The sequence below is a fragment of the Mastigoproctus giganteus genome, chromosome 12 (genome assembly GCF_048544385.1).
Source record: "Mastigoproctus giganteus isolate SK-2022 chromosome 12, ASM4854438v1, whole genome shotgun sequence".
In the NCBI taxonomy this organism is placed as follows: domain Eukaryota; kingdom Metazoa; phylum Arthropoda; class Arachnida; order Uropygi; family Thelyphonidae; genus Mastigoproctus; species Mastigoproctus giganteus.
Genome location: NC_143586.1, coordinates 63,526,536 through 63,548,251, shown reverse-complemented (window position 1 = coordinate 63,548,251; position 21,716 = coordinate 63,526,536). Strand labels below are relative to the sequence as shown.

Sequence of the window (21,716 nt, the reverse complement as noted above, 5' to 3'; positions counted from 1 at the left end):
TGATAATATCCATTGTGCTACACGCAAGGACACAAGTTTCCAAGGTTCAACGGAAGCCAGACTCATTTCAAGTGGCGCATAGTTGATTGTTCTCGAAGCGTGGAACTGTGGAAACAGCGCCAATGGAGCGACCATCATGTTACAGTCTTTAGTTCAGACAGTCGAGTGTGGGGGGTGTAGAAGTCGTACTCTGATACCTTGGACAATTCCTCGGTGCCTGTGGACAGAATTGCCACAGTTCAATGGAAATGGGCTCTCCTTATTCCAGCCTGTTAATGCTCCATCCCATACACAGAAAAGGGTCAACTCTTCTATAGATGAGCCGGAGACTGCATTGAAGTTGGAATTGACAAAAATTACTACTATGCTACAAAGAACTGTTCTAAAGTGTTCCATGATGGTCAATGTTGATATTGGGGGGAAAGGTGTTTACCCCTTATTTATTTGTCCGGTACTACCTCGTTTTCCAAGTTGTAGAGTTTGAAGAGACCTTTAGTAGAATAAATGTAGTTTCTACCCGCGATTTACTAAATTCACAAAGGTTTTTACTATGATATTTTTGAAAGTTCCTTGATATGCTGTCTTTGCATATTTAAATAAAATATTATATTTAATTTATGTAAATATTAGTTCAAAGTTTTAGCAAGACTTTCATTCCTATACTAGAATACCCTTGAAGAATATTTCGCCAAAACTATTTCAGAGAAACTTTGTTGAAAATCTGACCCTGAGATTTCTTGATTGTGAAGACAAAAGCTAAGAAATTATCTTCTGTTCAAAGTAAATGGTAAATTACTTTCAGGTGCTAAAACAATTCTCGGGATTGTTTCGGTGGGATAAATATTTTGGATTTTTTTCTCTCAATTTTATTGATAAACAAAACCTATTGCGAAAGGAATCGGGTCAAAGACTTGCTTAGTCTTTGAGTTATTCAAGTTCAAAAAGCGTTCCGGACTGAAAGACATAAGCAAATTATTATATAGATAAGATTAGTTAAAGTAAGATTAAAAATTACAGTATACTGTCAAAGACTGTTAACCGTAACCCTTTTTTCTAGATTCATTAAGCGAATAGAATCAATACTTATAGCTTGCAGAAATTAAGGAAACTTGCAGAAATTAATGAAAATTCACAACCAATGTTTAAAAGGTTTCAGTAGCCTCTCAAACGAAATATGTGCTGGGCCGGATTTTAACATGATGAACTCTTAAGCCAAATCATTTTAAAGAGGTCCTAAATTAAATAATTATGGATTTTTATCCTGACAAAGGGAAACGCCGAGGACCCCACAGTTGGCAAGGATCCAAGCCAAGATTTATTTGGCTTATGCTAAAACCAGAAATGAATTTGTTAGGAGTGTAACAACGTACAACTTAGCCCTCCTGGCAGCTTAATTGGAACGATACATCACCATGTGTTACTCGTTTGGATAGATCTAGGTTCAGCTCCCGTCGATTGCTGGAGGAACTTTTAAAGCCCTCTTCATTTGAGGTTGCGGTTAGCTAATCTTAAAGGAGATGAGTTTCTACCGTGTGCTGCTTAAAGCTAATTAGAATTACAGGTTTAAAGCTAATTAAAAATAAATAAAGAGCAGTTTGCCAATTATTTAAAATTTAGTGAATTCCCTGTTCTTGGGTACATCTAATAAAGATTCCTGTGCTCTCGTGGGTAGCACGGTTGGTAAGAAAGTCGTCCTCCCCACACCGGGCTGAAAAGAGCTGAGTTCGACTCCCCCCCCTCCCCCCGAAGATGGGAGAAATTTTATGGGCCTTTTTCACAACGTGGCTGACTTAGTCGGTCTCTCGCGAGGATTAAATGGTTTTCCCTCCCGGAAACTCAAGTTTTTCCATCTGGCAAACAACAAATCGGCCGAAGGGTACACGCAGTTACAGATACAATATACTGATGCCTCAGAGCTTTAGTTGTTTTGATGCTTAACACCACATAATTCATCATGATTAGTTTTTTTATTTATAGATTAGTGTTTTTCATATACTAACTGAGAATCATGTCATTAACAAAAGCAAATCCCAGTGGTAATTATTCCTGAAAGAAGATTAATGAATAAAATATTGTTACCGCATTATTGCCAGAAATAACTGTCGGACTTATTCTCCCGAATCTTAGGCGTTAGATAAATTAGTAAGAAAGTTGAATAAAGATGTTATTTCCACAAAAGCGTAACTACAACACAAGGAAGTACAACCATTTAAATCGGAATGCTTCTCAGAATAATGAAAGTGAAAGTAAAAAGAAAATTGAAAGTGAAAGTAATATTCTAGCCTTCTGTGTAATATCCGGTTTCAGACCGGATATTACACAGAATGCATTTCTTTCATGACCATTTAGACAGGCTCGACTACACAGCTGTTTATTGAAATGTTAGCTAACTGAGAAATGCTGCCACTGAAAATAAGTGATATTATTGTCCCTTGTTTATATCATTTGCTAAAATATATATCAAAGAAAGTCGTATTAGAAAAATCGAATACATAATCCTAAGAAGATCGATTCTACCCTATCAAAAGTATTCGGGCAACATAACGTTTAGAAAAATAGGAGCTTCGTTGAACATTTAATAAGGTGTAGTACTACATTTCGTATTAATGAGTTCTGTTTAAACCAAAGAGATCAAAGAAGTTGACAACCAGTCATCTGATAGGAATATTATCATTTGCCATATTTAGCGGTCAGGTGAGCTCGATCCATGGTAAACAGTTTCTTCTGTGCTGGCCACAAGGTCTGATGTAGTTGCCTACGTCACATCTTGTTTATTCCCGATTCATGTCCTCCTCTAAACGAAGTCCAATAACTCCGGGTCGGCCGAACGAGTTGCTGGACTTCATTTTCCTCAAACCAGATTTTTACACTGATCGCTTTATGGGGTAGAGCATTGTCGTTCTAGAACACAAAGGGCCCATTTCTAAAGAACTGCCACCATATGGGAACTACAGTATCGCCCTACAAGCAAGTCTGAGCCAAAATCACGAACCACGCGTACAGTCATACTCAGTAGAAAATCCAGTATGAAAATACATGCTGTGTATGGGAGACGCATTTAGGGACACTTCTGTAGAGAAAGGAAGCCTCTGTAGCCGAGTGGTCAGGAGTGGGAGTGCAGTAGCACACGCTCTTTGAGTAGACCGAGGTTCAAGCCCCTGACTGCTAAATACAGCCGATCTGCCAACCCACACTGGACCAGCGTGGCAGATTATGGTCCATTTCTATCAACATTAATATTTGAGGATGCTTCCATCCTGCGGTAGATTGATAATGGCTGCAGTTTACCTCTGGACAACTGCAGCTTTTTGTTCTGCCTCACCGTTTATGCACACCTAAATATTGTCGTTATTACGTCAGCTTTGGTCGATTTTGCGTTTCAAAAGTGTGACTGTCGCACGCAATGATATTGCACTCGACGATCATGCCTCTTTAAAATTCTCTAGGCGTCTTGCCGTGACTCTGTTCTTGTTTGTGATATCTCCGCTACTGCCGACCTATTTTTAAACCTGTTCTGGCTCTATACACATCTCTTTAGCTCCATTCATTACTTTAGGGATGTACTAATACTTTTGGTAGAATACTGTATATTAATTTCACGCAATTTAAAGCCAATAGTCTAATTATTCAGCAGTATAAATCCGATCTTGCTAAACAACTGTCGTATTTAAAACAAAGCGAAGATTGTGAAAGTTATCAGAGTGGCTCCAGAATAATATCTGATGTTTATTCAGTTCCAAAATGCAAATAACGAAGGTATAAGCATCATTGAATTTCATGGGTGAAATATTATAATGAGCCCTGGGTGTACAGTTAAAAACATCCTCTCTTTTGCGCCATATTCTTTCACTAATGCTGATGGTAATTGGGAATAGTTGTGTGGTTATTAAGAGATCGTAAACTCCCATTGTCTTTAACCTCTAGCATTTGAAATTCCCAATTGAAGAGCGCGTCAGATATCTCATTGGGACTTCTCTTTCCACGCGAATGGAAATCAGAAAATGAGCCAGAGAAATGAGGGAGAATTCGTCTATTCAGATGCGCAGTTATAGTGTACACTAAAAAAGATACAAAAAAAGCTGTAAGGCAGTTGGGAATTTAAAAAAGAAAGGAAAAAAAAGGAATTAATGGAAAACTGATAAATACATACATAAAGGTAAAAAAATGGTAAACTGCAGCCATTATCAACCCACTGCAAGATGGAAGCCTCCTCAAAAATTTATGTTGAGGGAAATGGACCATAATCTGCCACGCTGGTCCAGTGCGGGTTAGCAGATCGACCGTATTAAGCAGTCAGGGGCTTGAACCCCGGTCTACTCAAAGAGCGTATGCAACTGCACTCCCCCTCCTGACCACTCAGCTACATAGAGAAGCCTAAATATCATCTTCCCTCATCCTTTCACAAAGAAGAAGGTGGAAAACCACTGTTAGTAACTCCATGCTTAGAAACTCTATGGTTACTAAACCAACTCCAATAGACCGACAGCTGGATTTTTCGTCTGACAATATGGTCCCTAATTCGATAATGATTTAAAACACCATATAAAGATTAAATGAATTATTCACATACTAGGGATTCCAGGCCTCTCAAAAGTAGTGTAGTTGGTATAATTGCTGTTCACCTCACACACGGTGGAAAAAACCTGAATTCGAAACCCATCAATAACGTGGAAAAGTTAGTCGGTCTCAGGTGAAGGCAGCATGGTCTTTTTTCGCCAGAAACTCGAGTTTTTCATTCAGGAGACAGCAAATCGACCACAGAATACCCACTCTATTTATGGACATATTATATACAGCACAATATGGCGAAAGTTGCTGATGCGCCTAAAACCCTACAACAACCAACCAAGGATTTTACTCAACATTAAGTGCCATTTAACCTTTCAATCTAAAACATTCACTTTTTACTACTACCATAGAATTCTACTACGTCTCTAACATCGAAAAAGTTAACCAAAGACATTTGTGGTCTTTAACGAGTTTTATTCTAAGTTTTTCGCTGTTGCTATGCCAACGGAATATTAAAGAGTTAATTGCTGTCATGGTAAAAGAGACTCTTCACATTATAGGCCTGTAATTTTGTATTTTATACCTCGTATCTCTTACTTGGAAACTAGCGGTGGAGAAGATATAATTCGATCTTTGTGGCTTAACCTTTTGCTTTAGCACCTAAAGAACACTTAAGACTACTTCACTTACGTGCAGTTGTATCTAAAGACGTGTTACAGCTATTCGCCGAGTGTGACTTACTTTGAAATCGATCCCAAACAGCACTACAAACTTTCTTAGGTTAGAAAGTGTCCCTCGGGTTGACAATCTTTACTGAAGATTATTAAGGATTCACTTCCAGTTTGTTGCACATTCACAGCTTCTCTTTTATGACACTTTTAGACACATTCGAATGTAGGAGAGGGCCGTAACGAACCGCCCCATTATCAAGGACTGGCTTCTCATCTAACGCGTCCCGATCAATACACGACTCTACCTATACATGCACTAACATCACCACCACCCTTCTCTACCAGCGCACCTACTGTACGTGTGTGTGTATCGAGTTGACATCGCTGTAAAATAATTAAACACCAGAACACGTAGCTAAAGTTGGAAGGGAAAAAAAAGAAAAGAATTATTACCTTGACGAAGACAGAAGTCACACTGGTATCCCACACACAGAACAGACAGACACAGACAAGGAAAGGAAATACGAAGTGTTCCACAGTGTCCCGGTATTTAACAGGAAACCCAAACACTTCCTCTTAAAAAAGTAAAGGATAGATGGAGGAAGCAAATACCATGTGACCTCTTGAATGAGTGTCTGCTTAATACTGCAGTGACGAGTCTTTCGAAGTCACTGGCGTCGAGGCTGCAGGCAGGCTGCGAAATGGTAGCGATAGGAAAGCCGATAGGCGTCGTCTGCGGTCTGGTACGATGAGAGTTGACGATGGGGGCGACTGAGGCGACAAACAGTTACGGTGTCTTTTGATTTTGTATTCACTTTGAGCTCGACAAGCTTGGATTTTCCAGCCTTCTTTTTCTTATTCTTTAAGACTTTGGAATGCTGCTGATGCTGCTGCCCCAACAAAAAGAAGTCCAGACTTTTATTGCCAAACAGAAAAATTTCAGGACGCACTGAATTTCTTTGGTATTGATCAGAAGCAGCCAACCAGAAAGCAGCTCTAAAATCTGTTAAAAATATTCATAAAAAGTGGAGAGAAGATAAAAACAAATCGAATACTATTATTGAATCTTTTAATAGAACAATACACGAGTATAAAAAAGTTACTCTCCAATCCTGGAGGTTTTGTGCAAATCTTTGAAAATCTCAGTCCAAAGAAAATTGCCATGGTAACAGCAACAACATACACGTGTTCTCCTTTCACGTTGAAGGTTTCCGTTGTCGTGATAAATATCAGGATTCATTGCTGCGTCATTGATGTAACAATCGAGATAGGACACGCTGTTAGCGCGCAGTTCCAGTTGTCCAGGCTTTTGAATCGACCATAACATGAGCGATCTTGAATTGGGGACGCAGCTTTCAGAAAGATTGGATGAGAATACAGAGGTTCTTGATTCATCAATGACTATTAAAATGATTTAACTGTTCTGATTGTCCCATTTGATATCTGCTTGCCACGTGCGTTGGTTTATAGACGCCATGTTTAGCTGGAATCATGTTTGGGGGGTGCAAAATCCGACACAACACACAATCCCTACACCTCAGTTTGGATAACTACAACTCATTGATGAAACCTTTAAGAATTCTTCCAATTTCCAAGGGAACTGCCCTCGTGGGCAGCACAGTTGGCAGAAGAAAATTTGAGAAATTTATGCGTGAACATAAAACATTTCTAAAAATATTTTAAAACACCGAAATATAAAATTTGATCAAGGGCCTCTATCCAATAGGAGTCGTATTATATGTAGACTGAAAGAGATAATAATGGCCAGATTTTTATTCGTCCTATTTTAATGAAATTTTGGACAGAGCTACAATTCATTTTATAAGGTCTAAACATAATATTTCATATAAATCCATCAGGGGCAAAGTTATTGCATGCAAACGGACGGACTGACAAGGTGAAGACAATAGGCGCATTATGCATATATGCTAACGCCCTTAAAAAGATGTAATCATATTAACCATATATAATTATCAAAATACATGACAGGCATCAACGTATTTGGTGCTTCTAAGCTCAGCAGTCTGTGCAATCCAGATGCATCCTGAATATTATGGAATATTCAGGCTATGCATCTGGTACGAAGGTGGTGGGACATGTCAGAGAGTCACAGAATCAAGACGCCTAACCTAACACGAAAGTCCCTTTAATCTTATCGCAGTCGCCAGGGCTCCCAACAGGATGACAGTCCCATAGTCCGACGTCATTCATGAGACGTATTTATCAGAAGAAGGAGAACAACTCGTATATCGGTACGCTACTTGCTCCCTCCAGAAATTTCCTGCCCGTGACCTTGGAACCAGTGCCACAGATAGCAGCTGGAGGAATAAAATCGATACGACTCTCTGTCGTCATGTTCACTACTGCAGTGGACGAGGTCTTATTGCTGGTAGATATAAATCATCCTCTCTGGCTTCTTGTGAGCCGTGTTTAAGCGCATTATTATGGTTCCACACATCGCAAAAGACGCCAAAGAACAGTGTCAGGATATTGAATGATGCCTTGCGACAATGTTTTCCCTTTCTCAATGGGCGCACCGTTCTTTGCAACCTTGATAACAGGTTCTATTAGATATTCAATAAAATTGAAGATAAAATGGCATATCCGAGGAAACATTTATTTATAGCTCTGTAAATGACCCAAAAGGATTTGGTTTCTGTTAATGAATTGCTTTTAGAGAAGAATAATTAGATCCACTCTCCAATAACGTCCATTTTGAGAATTAAAGACCTTCGGGGCATTTGGATTTTGGGAAAAATTGTACTTTTATATTTAACAATATGAAAGCCAATATGTAAAATGGAATAGTGTGGATTTTTACCAACAGTTGTTTATCTTTGTGGAATTCACTGTCTTTCTTTGCGCTTTACAAATCTCTTCCAGGCACGTTTTAGAGAAATTAAGTAAACTCCTGCTTTTCTTTTCTCTGTTTTTCTATTTTCTTTCTTAGACCTGTAGGTCGATAATGCACTTAAAACTACAACAGATGTCCAAAGACTCCTTTCGGCCGAGTAGGTCTCGTCACAGCACGATAGTCAACCAATGTCCCAGAAAACGCTTTTTGAACAACTGTGTCTGATGTACACGTATGGATTGATCACTTCCGTATATCTCTTAATTATTATTTGGTTTGGGAATAGCAGTGGTGGTTTTTCTATTTCTGCAATCGACCATGGAGAAAGATCTGATAACACCACATGGCAATTGTAGAAGAGTTGGAATCTGATCAAGCTACTGGAATACAGGAAATATGAATGTTTTAAGTTTATTTACACAAAGTAACTGCAATGCGTAGGTTGAACATCTTAAGGTTCTCGACCTGTGACGCTTGGAAATTACAGTTTTGTGGAAGATTTAAAGGTTTGAAAGTTTTGAAATCTTCCATTATGCAGCTCATAAAACAATTCACGCTAATAGCACGTAATTTAAGAGCGCTTTGCAACTACACGGACACTTGTCATAACTTGCAACAATGTCAGTACTCGTGAGTGTACTCTCCTGCCATCTATCGGTAGTTCGGCAAAAACTGAGTGGGTGTACTGTGGCGCTGCCATTACGCAATTAAATGATCGATCTGTGTATTTAGTGTATGATGTTAAAATGTTCATAAAAATAATTAAAGCGTATAATTTATAGGGAATAAAGAGGGTTACGAATAAAAACCAAACTAATAAATAAATATACAAATTAAGTTAAAATGCAGTTAATTGAAATAACTATATATTAAATAATAATCCATCTGCACGATTTGTAAAAGAGCAGTTATGAGAGAAGGTAGACTCAAGCTACAGATAGTCGTAATCCTAATTACAAATTGAGAGTACAGGGTGTCCACAAACCTCCTTTAAAAAACTAATATCGCATCGTGCGAATAAGATACATGATACAAACCTGAAACCACTTTCAGGTGATAGAGGATATCTTCAAACTTTTATTCACCAATCATGTGCGCGCTGCAGATGGCAGCATAAGCGCAAAATTGCAATCATGGTTGAATTTACCATGAAAATTCCGTCTTGCTTGGTTCTGCCATCGATTAGTAGCTTCTGTACGACCACTAACTTGTAAGGTTTCATCATCAGACCGTGATGTAACACATTACACGCTACTGACCTTGACACATTAAGCTCTCGACTGGTATGTAGTACGGACATCCTTAGGTTTCGATTAAAACTTCGAAATCGAGCTTCACTACACGCTCTCACTGACTTTTGTTAAGACGCACGGGATGATTGCACAAATAATTGTGCAATCATCCGCATTGCACAAATAATTGTGCAATACGCATTGCGCCTTCTTGGGGTTAGTAAATTCTGCCATAATTAGTTTTGTGATTATGCTGTCATCTACCGCAGGGCGCCCTTCCTGTTGGCAAATAAAAACATGAAGATATCCTCTATCACATGGAAGTAGTTTCAGATTTTCTTTCCCTCTGGAGACTCTGGTTTTTCCTCCAGCAAACAGTAAAGAACACATGCAAATTCAAACTACCTCAAAGCTTAGTTGCTTTGAGGTAGAATACGGATTGTCTCATCTGTAGGGTGTTACACGATTTGTTTATGTAGGCATTTGTAAAATCAAGTAATGTTTTACGTTAACTTGATAAATGTACCACTTTGCCTTTCCAAAGACCTTCATTCATAGCCATCAGAGTTAGAATGGCGCCACAAGCGTTTAACGTGTCTCTCCAGACAAAAACAAAACTAGAACGAAGAAAATAGCTCTAGTAGCGAGCAAAAGGCCTACATTACTTTAGAATTGATTCGTGGACCGAGTACAGAGGATTCCAGAGCTGCTGCTGTTGTTGCTGCACTAATGACTGTGCAATAAACAGATCCAAATGCAAGTTTCCTTTTAGCGTGTACAAATATAAAAGAACAAAAATAGAACTCTGTTTCTTTAGCGATTTTCCTAGTTATTAAACATACTGTGCCACCATTAGTTTAATAATATAACTTAATGAGATTCCTCGCCTACCGAGGCAGTATTGTGACATTTCTCATCCTGGTTGCTGCTGTTTCTCATTTATTTCCATTGCAAAGACGAGGTAGCTGCGCGTTGTTGACTCGGACACGAAATCAATGCTGAGGTCTATCAAGAAACACTTGGTAGACGTTAGCAACCCATTAAGATAAATGGTTTCCTTTTACTGGACTGAAATGGTCGTCACGACTTATACAGCGAAGTCCCTTTTAGCGCGCAAGTTTGCCGGCGTTGTAAACTTACACTTGAGATGATTAATTGAAACCGGAAAAAGATTCCTCGGTGGTCTTCGAGGGCAACACCGCTCATTTCTCTCTGAGTTTCTTGGAGTGAAATGAAAACGAATGATTGTAGAGTTCAACAAGAAGGAAAAAAGGGAAGTAATATTGCTGTGTATGTGTTGGTGGTTCTGGGGATAGGTCAAAAGTATCTCCTTCTCCTTCTCAGGTAACTTCCCACATTGAATGGTGCTGTGCTATTAAGTACAGAGACATTGTATGATTTAAAACTGTTCGATTAAAAACCTCTAAGAATATATATAGTTCAAAGTTTGATTCTTTGAATTATATATATTCTAACTGTGAATATACACTGCCCTACCATTAATATGCGGACACCTGCCTTTAGACAAAAAAGAACTTTTATTGTGTCATTTAATATTTTGTGCTGAAACCTTTTGCTTTTATGAAGGCCTTCAGTCTTCGCGGTATACTCTCAACCAGCTTTTTATAAATGTCAGGTGATATGTTCTTCCACGCAGCCACCAGGTCAGCCTTGTTCTTTGGGCGACCTCGACATGCAAGTATCCGATGTTCCAATACATCCCAAAGATGGTCAATAGGGTTCAGATCAATACTCTGGGATGGTCAATCGAACTTTTCCACACCCATGTCCTCAAACTACTCTGTTACGACCCAAGCAGTATTGCATGGCGCGTTGTCTTGCTGATACAAGTATGGGCCTTCCCCGAAGTGTTGCCATAATGGTGGAAGTGCATAATTGTCCAGGATGTCCTGGTGTTACACAGCATTCGTGGTTTTGTAGATAACGGCTAATGGACCCAAGCCAAACTATGAAAGGAGTCCCATACCATTACACTGCCTCCACCAAACTTCATTGTTGGAGGATACAATCAGGAAGGAACTGGTCCTCTAGCATTCGCCACACTCAGGAGCGGCCATCAGACTGGTAGAGTGCGAACCTAAATTCGTCTGTCCAAAGTACTGTTTTCCACTGCTCTACGGTCTAGGATTCGTGCTCCTTACACCATGTTAATCGGCGTCTAGCATTTGTTGAGGTGATCAATTCTGTTGAACGTGTCATCTTGCATGCCCACTTTTGCAATTGTCTGTTCGAAGCCTAGTGTGCGTATTTATAGCAGGTTCTGTGACGCATTGCATGCATAGGACCTGTTTCCCTATCTATGGAGGGGTGTCCGGATATTAATTGTAAGGAAGTGTACATATATAGTCCGAACGAGATACATACAGCGCTAAACATTTTGGTAACTCTCACTTTGGTTTTCATTTTCTTTGTTTTCTTTATTTTTACAGTGAAGTCAAATCCAAATCTAAACCCTGGTACTGCAGACCATTGAGAAACTGGAGGAAATATTTTGACATTGTATTTATATTTCTGTAGGTTGAAATCCTTAAGAAATACGAGGGCTGCTTAAAAAGCAATGGAAAACAGATGTTTTTTGTGAATAGATATTTAACCACAGAGCAAATCGACACATAAATGAAGGTACGTTAGAAAAGTAATTTACGCACATATATAGTGCCTGAATAACATTCAGACACTTATCCCACCGTCACGTGCAGTCGTGCCTTGTCGTAAAATTCTCAGGCATTCACATTTAGCCGAGTTTCAAAACAGTTTAAATTTATCATCATCGTTGAGTTTATTCCATGCCAGATGTTTTCTCAAAGGCCCAAACAGATCGTGAGCAGACAGTGGTGTTTGAGTTTATTCACTAAAACCAGATTTGTTTCTTGGATATGACTATCGGCAATGCATACCTCGCAGTCGTTGATGAAATTCAGTCGACTTAGTCCTTTTTGCATGCTGAAATTGGATAGCTGTCCAATTTCAGTATGTAAAACCACGTTTCAAACAGGCAGCCATTTTGATTTAGTCACCAAAGGCGCACAACATCCTTTAATAAGAAGCAAAGAGACATTGCATACTGATCCTTTATTCATTCGATATTTCACTCATGGAGAAGGCACGGTTTTTTTCCAAAAAACATTTGCTATCTTACTTTTAAAATCGTCCTCTTCCTGCGGAGGAAGAGAGAACAAATGGAAGAGTTAGTTTGGTGAGCTGAACTGGCCCACTATAACCAAAAGAATTTATGTGAGCTAAAATAAACCCAAATTACCGACCAACAAGCAGAGCACATTTCGATTAATTCATGAGCATTTATTTATTTAGGGTGGTCAGCTTATGATCACAATGAATAAGTCAACCGTTCATCAAACCTGAACAGTCGTGCCAACAGCAGATCAGTCAACAGCAAAGGGGAACACCTCAATCAGTATCCACGTACAGTCCCTGGAACCACAATAACATCACAGCAGCACAAGTCATCCATCGAGGAAGTAATCACAATGCCATCCAACAGGCTCTTTGTGGTGGTCTCCACTGGAGCCGCAATTTCTCCGATAAAACTTTTCCCGAAAAGCGTCAGCAGTCTCCTCAGCAACTCTGAATCACCTCTTGGTGGAAGAAGCATCTGAAGGATGTATCGTGAGGTTCCTTGGAAGCCGTAGTCTTCAACAGGGTTGACTCCTACCTATAATCGGAACGGTACCACTCATCCTGCGTCCACCCTGTCTGCTATAATAATATTCCGTTCTAATATTGCACGTCATGACCTTTTCAAGCCCTTTTTAACTGTCATTGAGTATATAGTTCATGCTCCTCCAACTGCAACAAGATCCTCCTTCTGAATAGTTGGACTGCACAATTTCGCAGTGAAAAAATCTTAAAATCTTCTGTTGTACTAACAGTGGTTCACATCCAGGAGTAAGTGAGTGGAGATTAGGAGCATCTTCAATTAATTGTCCCCTCAAGTCACTATGCTCAACACATTCGTACAAAAGATCGTTCTAATCCTTTGGGAATCCACAAGTACAAATTACGCTCAGTGATTCCAAATTCCTTTAACTTTGGAGGGGAAAAAAGGAATCATGACTGGGCCTGTAGTAGTAGAACGTATAAGAGGTTCACCGTCTCACGTTCAGCTCTGAACATAGTCCCTGAGTAGTCAGCCCACGTTTCAGAAAATTCTTGTTAAGCCCACAAATAATCTAGCTCTACAAAACAGATCTAGTATCCACCAACATTTAGTGCTTCCACTCTCCGTTCAAAAATCAATGGAACTGAAAAGATCGCTCAAAGACCAAACGAAACGTTTGTTTTTGGAGCGAGAATATAAACAAGCAAATCTTGTTTATTGAATAATTCCAGTACCAGTGATAGTTGCGACTTTGTGGCAGACTTTCCAAGTACCTGTTAGTACGATATGATAAACGTGTAAAGCCCACAGCTTTCAAATTACATTAACAACGCTCAATCGATATTTGTTTTGTTTAATGCATGAACAGAGATGGGGATGGCTTCCTCCCACACTGGAATAATACTCGCGCGATAATCTCATTGAGAATTGGATTACAGTTCGCTCTTAGCCCACCTTAGAATGACATTCGATAAGTATTCTGGACTCCATTAGGGAACAAACAGACTTGCTTCCTCCCGACGAATTTTTATTTTACTGACATGTAATGGTGCTTTTAGCATTCGGCCTCATTAACAGTGATGTAATGACCAACATAATCTATGCGGTTCATGTTAACACAGGACTAACATTCAAAGAATTTAAAGCAGGTATCGTCTGTTCCGCTAATCGTGGATAACTATACAATAAAATGTCTTTTAGGTGGTACCGGAATAGCAAAACACCATAGAGTGCACTGAGTTGCCAGTTTATTAGGAATACTCCATCATTCAAGGAATCCATAACTCAGGGTAACTTGAAACACAGCCTACTGCTGGAGGTGTAACGGTACTGGGGGTAAATTAGGCACAGGTACACCGACACTGGATATCTGAGAAGATACAAAGTGGCAAAAGTGTGGTAGTGGGGGGATGTTAGGTTCTCAGATATCGGTGGAAGTACGTTTGGATTCCGAAACATACTTGAATATTGTTGCTAACCAGATGCATCCCTTCATGCTAGCAGTTTTCCCACATGATTAATACAGTGGCTACGATTGTTGTCCTTCCAAACTGTGTGGAAGAAGGTCTGGGTTCGAATCCCCTCTGGATGACAGGGACAAATCAATCGTCGGGCAATGATTTCATGGTTTTATCTCCAAGAAATTTGGTTATTTCTTCGAGAATACTGACGAACCAACGGAAGGATACACACTGTTAGAAACAGCATACTGACTTATCGCACAAAACCGTTCAACGGTGGTGTGCGTGTTTATGCATCTGGAAACGTTTACTTCAAGTAGGACAATGCACCATGCCACAAGCTATGGATCGTTCAGCAATTTTTTTTTTTTGGGAGCACGAAGGCGATTTTACCATACTTTATAGCATGCTCAGTGAGCATTTGTGGGATGAACTGGAACAGAATATCCACGGCAGTACATCTAAATTGGCTAGCATCCCAATGGACCTTTCAATATCTCATGAAATTTTCATTTGCTGTCCAATGATTTGAGACTCTTCTGATGTCTGAAGGAAATGCTACTTGTCATATCCCCTTAATATACACAAAATAAACTAATAAACTGGCCATCCATATAAATATACAGTTGGTAGGATCGCCGTCCTCCCCAAACTGGATGGAAAAGACCCGAGTTCGAGTCCCATCGATGATGGAATGAATTTTTATGGGTCTTTTTCACAACGTGGCCGATTTAGTCGGTCTCAGGCGAGGGTAGCGTGGTTTTTCATCCAACAAACAGAAAATCGATCATAGAATACACGCAATTTACAGACAGTAAATATACATCAATAAGGCCTTAGTCGCCGATTGTCCTTCAAACTCAAATATTATTATAAAGTTCTACATTTAGTATAAATTGTTCGTTTTAAATACAAAAATATCAAATGTTTAATGTCCTCAGCTTGATTCTGACAGTTAATGAATATTACAGATTCGTGTTTCAAACGTAATTACAATTTATGGTAATGTGGTTGTTAACAGTTCGTGTTCATTTGCGTGTTTTGTAAAAAACAAATAATAATAATCCCAAGCAAAATTTATTAATACCGTTCATGCGCAGCTTTTGGAAGATCATCTATCATTTCTTAAACAATGCATTCTTGTGTCTGATGACAGCTAGCGCACCCTGTGTGATTGTGAATAAACCGAGATAATTCATTACATTTAATTTTAATGATTATTTTATTGAAAGGTTCACAAAATAAAAATAGCTTTCGAAACATTTCGAATTTCGTTTCGATATTTTTTTACCCTTATAAATGGGCACGAGAACAAAAAGCTTAATTAAATTTTAAATTAAAAAAGGAGAACTCTTTATGGTGAACGTTTAAATTATTAATATTTAATGTTCCATTATAAAGAAATGAATATGAGTAGTACCAAAATTGCAATTAAATTTAAAAAAAAAATGTTTTGGTTATTATGGAGTGTTGCGGACGTCGAGAAAAATCTAAAAAGTTTCTCTGTTTGCTTGAACTGTAGGAAGTAAGAATAGTAACAGATATGGAACACCATCGATTTTTCTCTTGCAAGTCTTACGGTTAATAAATGTCTCCTTTTTCAGTATAAGAAATATTTAGAAAACATTTCTCTCTCTCTCTCTCTTACATATTTCGAGGAAAATGTATTTCTATAGAGTTCTTTAAGAATGAAACGAGTAGTTGCAGGAGTTTTCAACTGCAAGAAAGTTTTTAGAAACTCGATGACGTAACTACTTCAGTCTCGTGCTGTCAGTTAAGATATTTTCAAAATTAAGCAATTTTAATTCGCGGGTAATGAGAAGGCTGGCTTTGCCTTCGTTTACCAATACAGTAACAGCAAATCAGAACTCCTGTAAGGAATATTTTTGATTCTAAAAGCATCAATGTTTCCCTACAAATAACTTGTAAACAAACTTGAATTCACATTAAGGAATGTATGTCCACTGTACGCTGAATATGGTGTAAAGTTTTTCCAGTTATAGAATATTTCAAGACAAAACTCTGAAAGATCAGAGGCTCGTTGGATATGGTCATAAACTTCATTATTTTGTATTCATTCTCTAAAATTCAGCCTTATTACTGAGATCTTCCCCCAAGATCCCTCACCTGAGGGATCTTGGGGGAAGATTTTTATTCAAATCAGTATCAGAAAACCACCAAATAAAACAGACATTGACAGCTAGGTAGAGTTTCCCATACCATCACCCTATATCCGTGTACATGTCAAATATCGGTAGGGTGTAAACTGAAAGTCCACATAAGATACTTGTGAGATCTTCAGACTCTGAACACAACTGGAAAGTGTAATTAAATGGAGTTTTACAACGTTTAATGTTTTTATTTCACAGTGCAGCATTTTGTTGGATGTTTTATGGAACCATCCTACGCTGACTGTCTAGGTGATTTAGATTGTATGTTCTTATATGTCTGAGACCATCACTGAGATTTCTCTTCGAGTGAAAGATGATGATATTTGTTAATATTTTGTTACATTTTACATACTGGATCTGTTGTTACTAGCGTCATAAAATGGTTCCGAAACGTCGACTATCTGTTTCAGGCTTGGCTTATTTAGTTCAGGGCTTTGCCTAAGTACAATTTGTTTCACATTAAGGTTCGATAAACTATTAATTAACCAAAAAATTTTCAATAGACACTGTATGGGGTTTTCTCAAGGACTCTGCTCTATTTAACCAGCTTAGTAACCAATTTTTTTTTTTTTTTCAGATAACTTTTGAGGTAAATGGGGTGCGGTGGGGGAACATGTCAATGGGTTAAGGTAGAACATGGTTAGCACAATTCGTCTCAGGATGTACTCTTTTAATGGTATTTAGAATGTTCACTCCTACGGGATCCTGTTTTTCCTCGTACAACTGAAAAATGGTGTTTTTCAATAGGCAAACCGAAAAATTTGGTGTTGGTCAGATAATTTGTGAGTATTAAGCGCCAAGGAAACTAAAGTTATATTATGTTCGTAATAAGAGAGTGCATGCTTTTTTTCCGTTTATGAGTTTTCTGGACAAAAAACTCAAGTTTCCGGGAGATAAAACTGTGCGATCCTCGCCCAGAACTGGTTTTTGAAAAAAGCCGATAAAAGTTCTTTCCATAGAGACGGGATTCCAACAAGGATTTTTCCACAGGTTGTAGAACTAGGATGGCCATAACAACTGTGTACCCACGAGCCCCCTAAGAAACGTTGCATGGAAGAGAGTTCGTCTCAAATTATGCTCAGATATTTGTGGTTCTTGACTTTCTCGATGATGGTGCCATCCAGCTGGGTATTTAGAATGCTTTTTTTTTTCTTTTTATAACAGAAAGAATTTTGGATATCTTTGTTTTCGGTGAAGCTGAGCTCTTTCAGATACTTAATAGGTTTTTAATTACCTCTTCGGCATTTTTTTTATTTTTATGGATACGTCAGCTTGTCTTGCAATGTCGTAAACTTTCTGAAATCAGCTGTATACGCTATATCACTTCACTGGGGGACTTCTCGATTCAGAACCAAATCATGATAGTCATTATTAGGCTTGTTAAGAGATCAACTTTCAAAATAAAAGAATACTTCTTGTATTCAAGAAGACACCATACTTCTAATTCAGTTAAATAATTTCGTAATTAAAAATTGCTTTTAATCACAGTTACTGTCCTAATAATTGATCGATTATTTAGTAAGGTAAATGCAAATAATCAACAAATGGTCAAGTTGCTATCCGTGGCATACAAATTTGCCACAGGTAGTAACTTTGCAATGCTCCACTTCAAGTTGTAGTTCGCTTAAAACTAAGAACATGGCAGTAGTGCATGGTTGTTGACATAAGAATAGTGCTTCGAGACATTTTGGCAATGGTAGCATCCGCGCTTTATCATTTCCAGCTATTGTTTACAATAGCTGTAAAATGATAAAGACTGTCCCAAGATTTCTCACGTCTCTGGTCTACGAGTCGTAGGAAGATCATGCTGTGACGCTTGCCTGCCCCTGCGATACAATTTGAACGATGCTATAGACAATAACGTTAGAATAATAACGTAAGATTATAGCAGATAAGATCTTGGTACTCAGTCGTCAGTTGAATTTGGAGACAATAACACTTCTCTGGCGGTGATGAAGCCTTCAGCTGTTTAGGATTAGGTTGGCAATTTAAGGTCTGTACGATTTGATAGACAAATTTAGTTTCACTCACGGTGGAACAGCCGAGGGTTGTTTGGTTTTTTTCTCCTGGAAACTTGGATATTTCATCCAGCAAATCGACCACAGAACACACGCAATTTACAGACCTATTATATACGGCGCAATATGGCCTAAGTTGCTGATTCATCTAAAAAACCCTACGAAAAATTTCCCATTTTATTTACAAGTTCGATTATGTTCTTTTTTTTTTTGTTTCCTATTCTAATGCATTTTTATTTTTTCAGAAAATAACGTTTGTTCCTAATAATTGAGCCACATTTAAGGTGGTGAAGCTGCATGCACTTACGTGGAAGTAATTTTAAGTTAGATTTCTCACGTAGAACCAATCAGACTTTAGTAGTGTATCATCATACTAAATTCACAGAGGAAATGCGGCTTGAAAGAAACACAGACCATCGGAGCAAGGAACATCTGCGTGTGTTGGATCCCATTTGGAAATCTGCGCAGCCTTGAAGTATTTAATGGTGCGCGGGTGTCAAAACATAACGGAGCGTCGAATAATTCCCATCAGACTCACTTTTACCGCTAGGAGATGAAGCTAGAACTGCCCCTAGACGGCGCTCATTCATTTCAATAAACCGAACGGAAACAAAAAAGCTAAAAGTCAGAGATTGCATCAATACTTTGAGAATCGAATAAGGGAATTCCTTTGGGAAAGAAACAAGCTACGATGCAGCAAATATCCATCGATCCAAAGAGGAGTGCTGAGCTATTTCGACTTCTTGCACTTCCCTTCACGTAATGGCCACCTCGTGAAGGTAAAGCAATAGCGTATCTCGCAGGAAATTGACAGGGCCGATTGATGGGTGCGGAGCTCCAAAGAAATGTCTTATTTACGCCACTTATTGACAAAGAGCAAGCAACGTGGGCTTCATTCGTATTGTCTCTTGTTAGAATGAAAGCCATTTCGAGTTTATACGGTCCCCCATCTGGGCTATGATGGAAGATAAAATAAGCATTAATGGAGTCGTGAAACACGGGGATTGGTGAATTCCAAAGTGCCCCATAAAATGCCGATTTGCGACCTTTGAAAACAATCTCGAACACAACACATTGCTATCGAACAGATGCTGTGAATTATTTGGTCTGAAAACACGCTGAAATGTCAAGAAAGAAACAGTTTAAAGAATTTAAAAACAGTTTAAATTCATTTATTTTAGTGACCGAAAACACGACGATGTAATATTAGTATATTTTAGAAAAAATTAAATTTATTTCGAAACAAAGGTTCTGGAAAAATGCTAAGTTCATTCTATTGGTGGGAGGTGGTGGGACACAAAATATGTTTCTTTTTGATCAGTAGTTAACAAGATCAACGTGCCACCCTTTTAAACTAGCACTACTCCAGAAAAATATACGGTCTATGACCTGTCCGCTGTTTACCATCAAGTACCTTTTTAGATGGGAAACAAATAAGCTACACTTTTTCCCTTTATAATAAACTTTAAAGGGAAAAAAGTGTAATTACACATAAATCATAAAAATAATTAAAGGTTATTTTTATTAAAATAAAAATTGATTTTTTTCCTATTTTAAAAATTAGAATCGCAGGTAGAAAGAATCGCAGTCCTCCTCACACCGGTGAACAATATTACCATCACTGGGCGGTGGAAAAGACCTGAGTTCGAATCCCCTCGATGACGTGAGGAATTTTTATGGGTCTTTTTCACCACGTGGCTGATTTAGTCGGTCTCAGGCGAGGGCAGAGTTTTCCTCCCAAAAATTCGGGTTTTTCGCCCAGAAAAACAGAAAATCGACCACAGAACACGCAATTTACAGACAATATGCAAGGGGCAATATGGCTTTGGACGCTGATGCTCCTAAAACTCTACCACAACAAAAACAACAACACAAATCAATCACAGAATATACGCAAGTTACAGACTCGATACTCTTACGCCTCGTGGCTTTAGCTGCCTCAGCGCAAAGGCAAGACAACCACCAACGTTGTGCATCACTACATACACATACGAGTATTAACTCTGCAAATGCTTAAGGATCACCGCTGCTTCTTCTGATGCGAAAAAGCAGAATTATAAAAATTAATATCAAATTTCGGGTTTAATAACATGTAAAATAGCATTTAGCTTTTAATCAAATTGCCAATTAAGGGGCGGTAATATCTGCCACAAAGTCATTCTTTTAACATGAAGTGCTAAAAGAAATGTTAAACGTCTAACATAATGAAGTTGTTTGAATTATTGTTGAAATAATTAAGGGTTAATTCCAGTTTCATAGGGCTACACAAGATACTCTCCAACGGTAGTTAGAAAAAAAGCATGCGACTCCCATTAAATTACCATATTATTCGTATTAAAGCTTTCTTCAAAAAGATCAAATTATCATTATAGCGTGTGGCGCGAAATATTAATTCTCAAGTTAGAGAGAGGTACACTCTAAAGCAACGAGGTCGAAAAAAACAGGAAGGTCTCGAGTTACGTTTATGTGATTTACAGATAATTGTAAGGGGAGTAGCCATTTTGGATTTAACTGATTGTATTAAAAGAGAAGTGGTTTACCCGAGTCAAGCAATATATCGCAGTAAAATACCTTATTAACACGACCTCTTCTGTTATTATTTCTTCCTACATGTCATTTTCAAAGGTCCACCAATGCCTTAAATGTTTGGCTTACAACGCGAGAAGAACTTCATCTCAAATGACACTCTGTGGGCCTCTTACTCTAAATGCTACCAAAACTTGAAGAAAAAGATTGAAGATATGATAAGAGAATTCAATAACCCACACTCTTCCACGTTTACCATATTTCTGAAGAAATCTTAGCAGAAATCTTAGAAAGTTTCACAATATTTCGTACAAAAATCAGTACGCAAACGTAAAGGTGAATTATGCTGAATCTAATCTACCATATTCATGGTTTTTGATTTATACTAATTGTCTATGAAATATTTAGAGAAATTTTCTTCTGAATGCCTCTGGAACTTGAGTTTTTCATCCAGCAAACAGAAAACCGACCGAAGAATAGACTTATTTACAGACACAATATACTGAGGCTTTATGGCCTTAGTTCTTTTGACGCTTAACCCAACAACCCCTGGAGTGCCCTGCATGTGAAATAGCAAATTAACTTTTTGGGTTATTAACAGAATAGCCAAAAATAAAAGTCTATCCTATTAGCAT

General features: G+C 38.3%; 1 protein-coding gene across 3 annotated transcripts in view; it reads right to left on the bottom strand.

Moving 5' to 3' along the window:
* The window catches only part of LOC150077123 (synaptosomal-associated protein 25-like), a 246,895-nt gene that overhangs the window by 186,492 nt on the left and 38,687 nt on the right, over nt 1-21,716 (bottom strand). The window contains exon 1 of one of the 3 annotated variants that reach the window (XM_090386877.1): nt 5,634-5,861. The exons of 1 other annotated variant lie outside the window; for it this stretch is intronic. The gene's annotated coding sequence lies outside the window, so the exon portion shown is untranslated. Of the gene's footprint in view, nt 1-5,633; nt 5,862-21,716 lie in introns of those variants that run through there. One more of the 3 variants, XM_090386875.1, reaches the window with a different exon arrangement.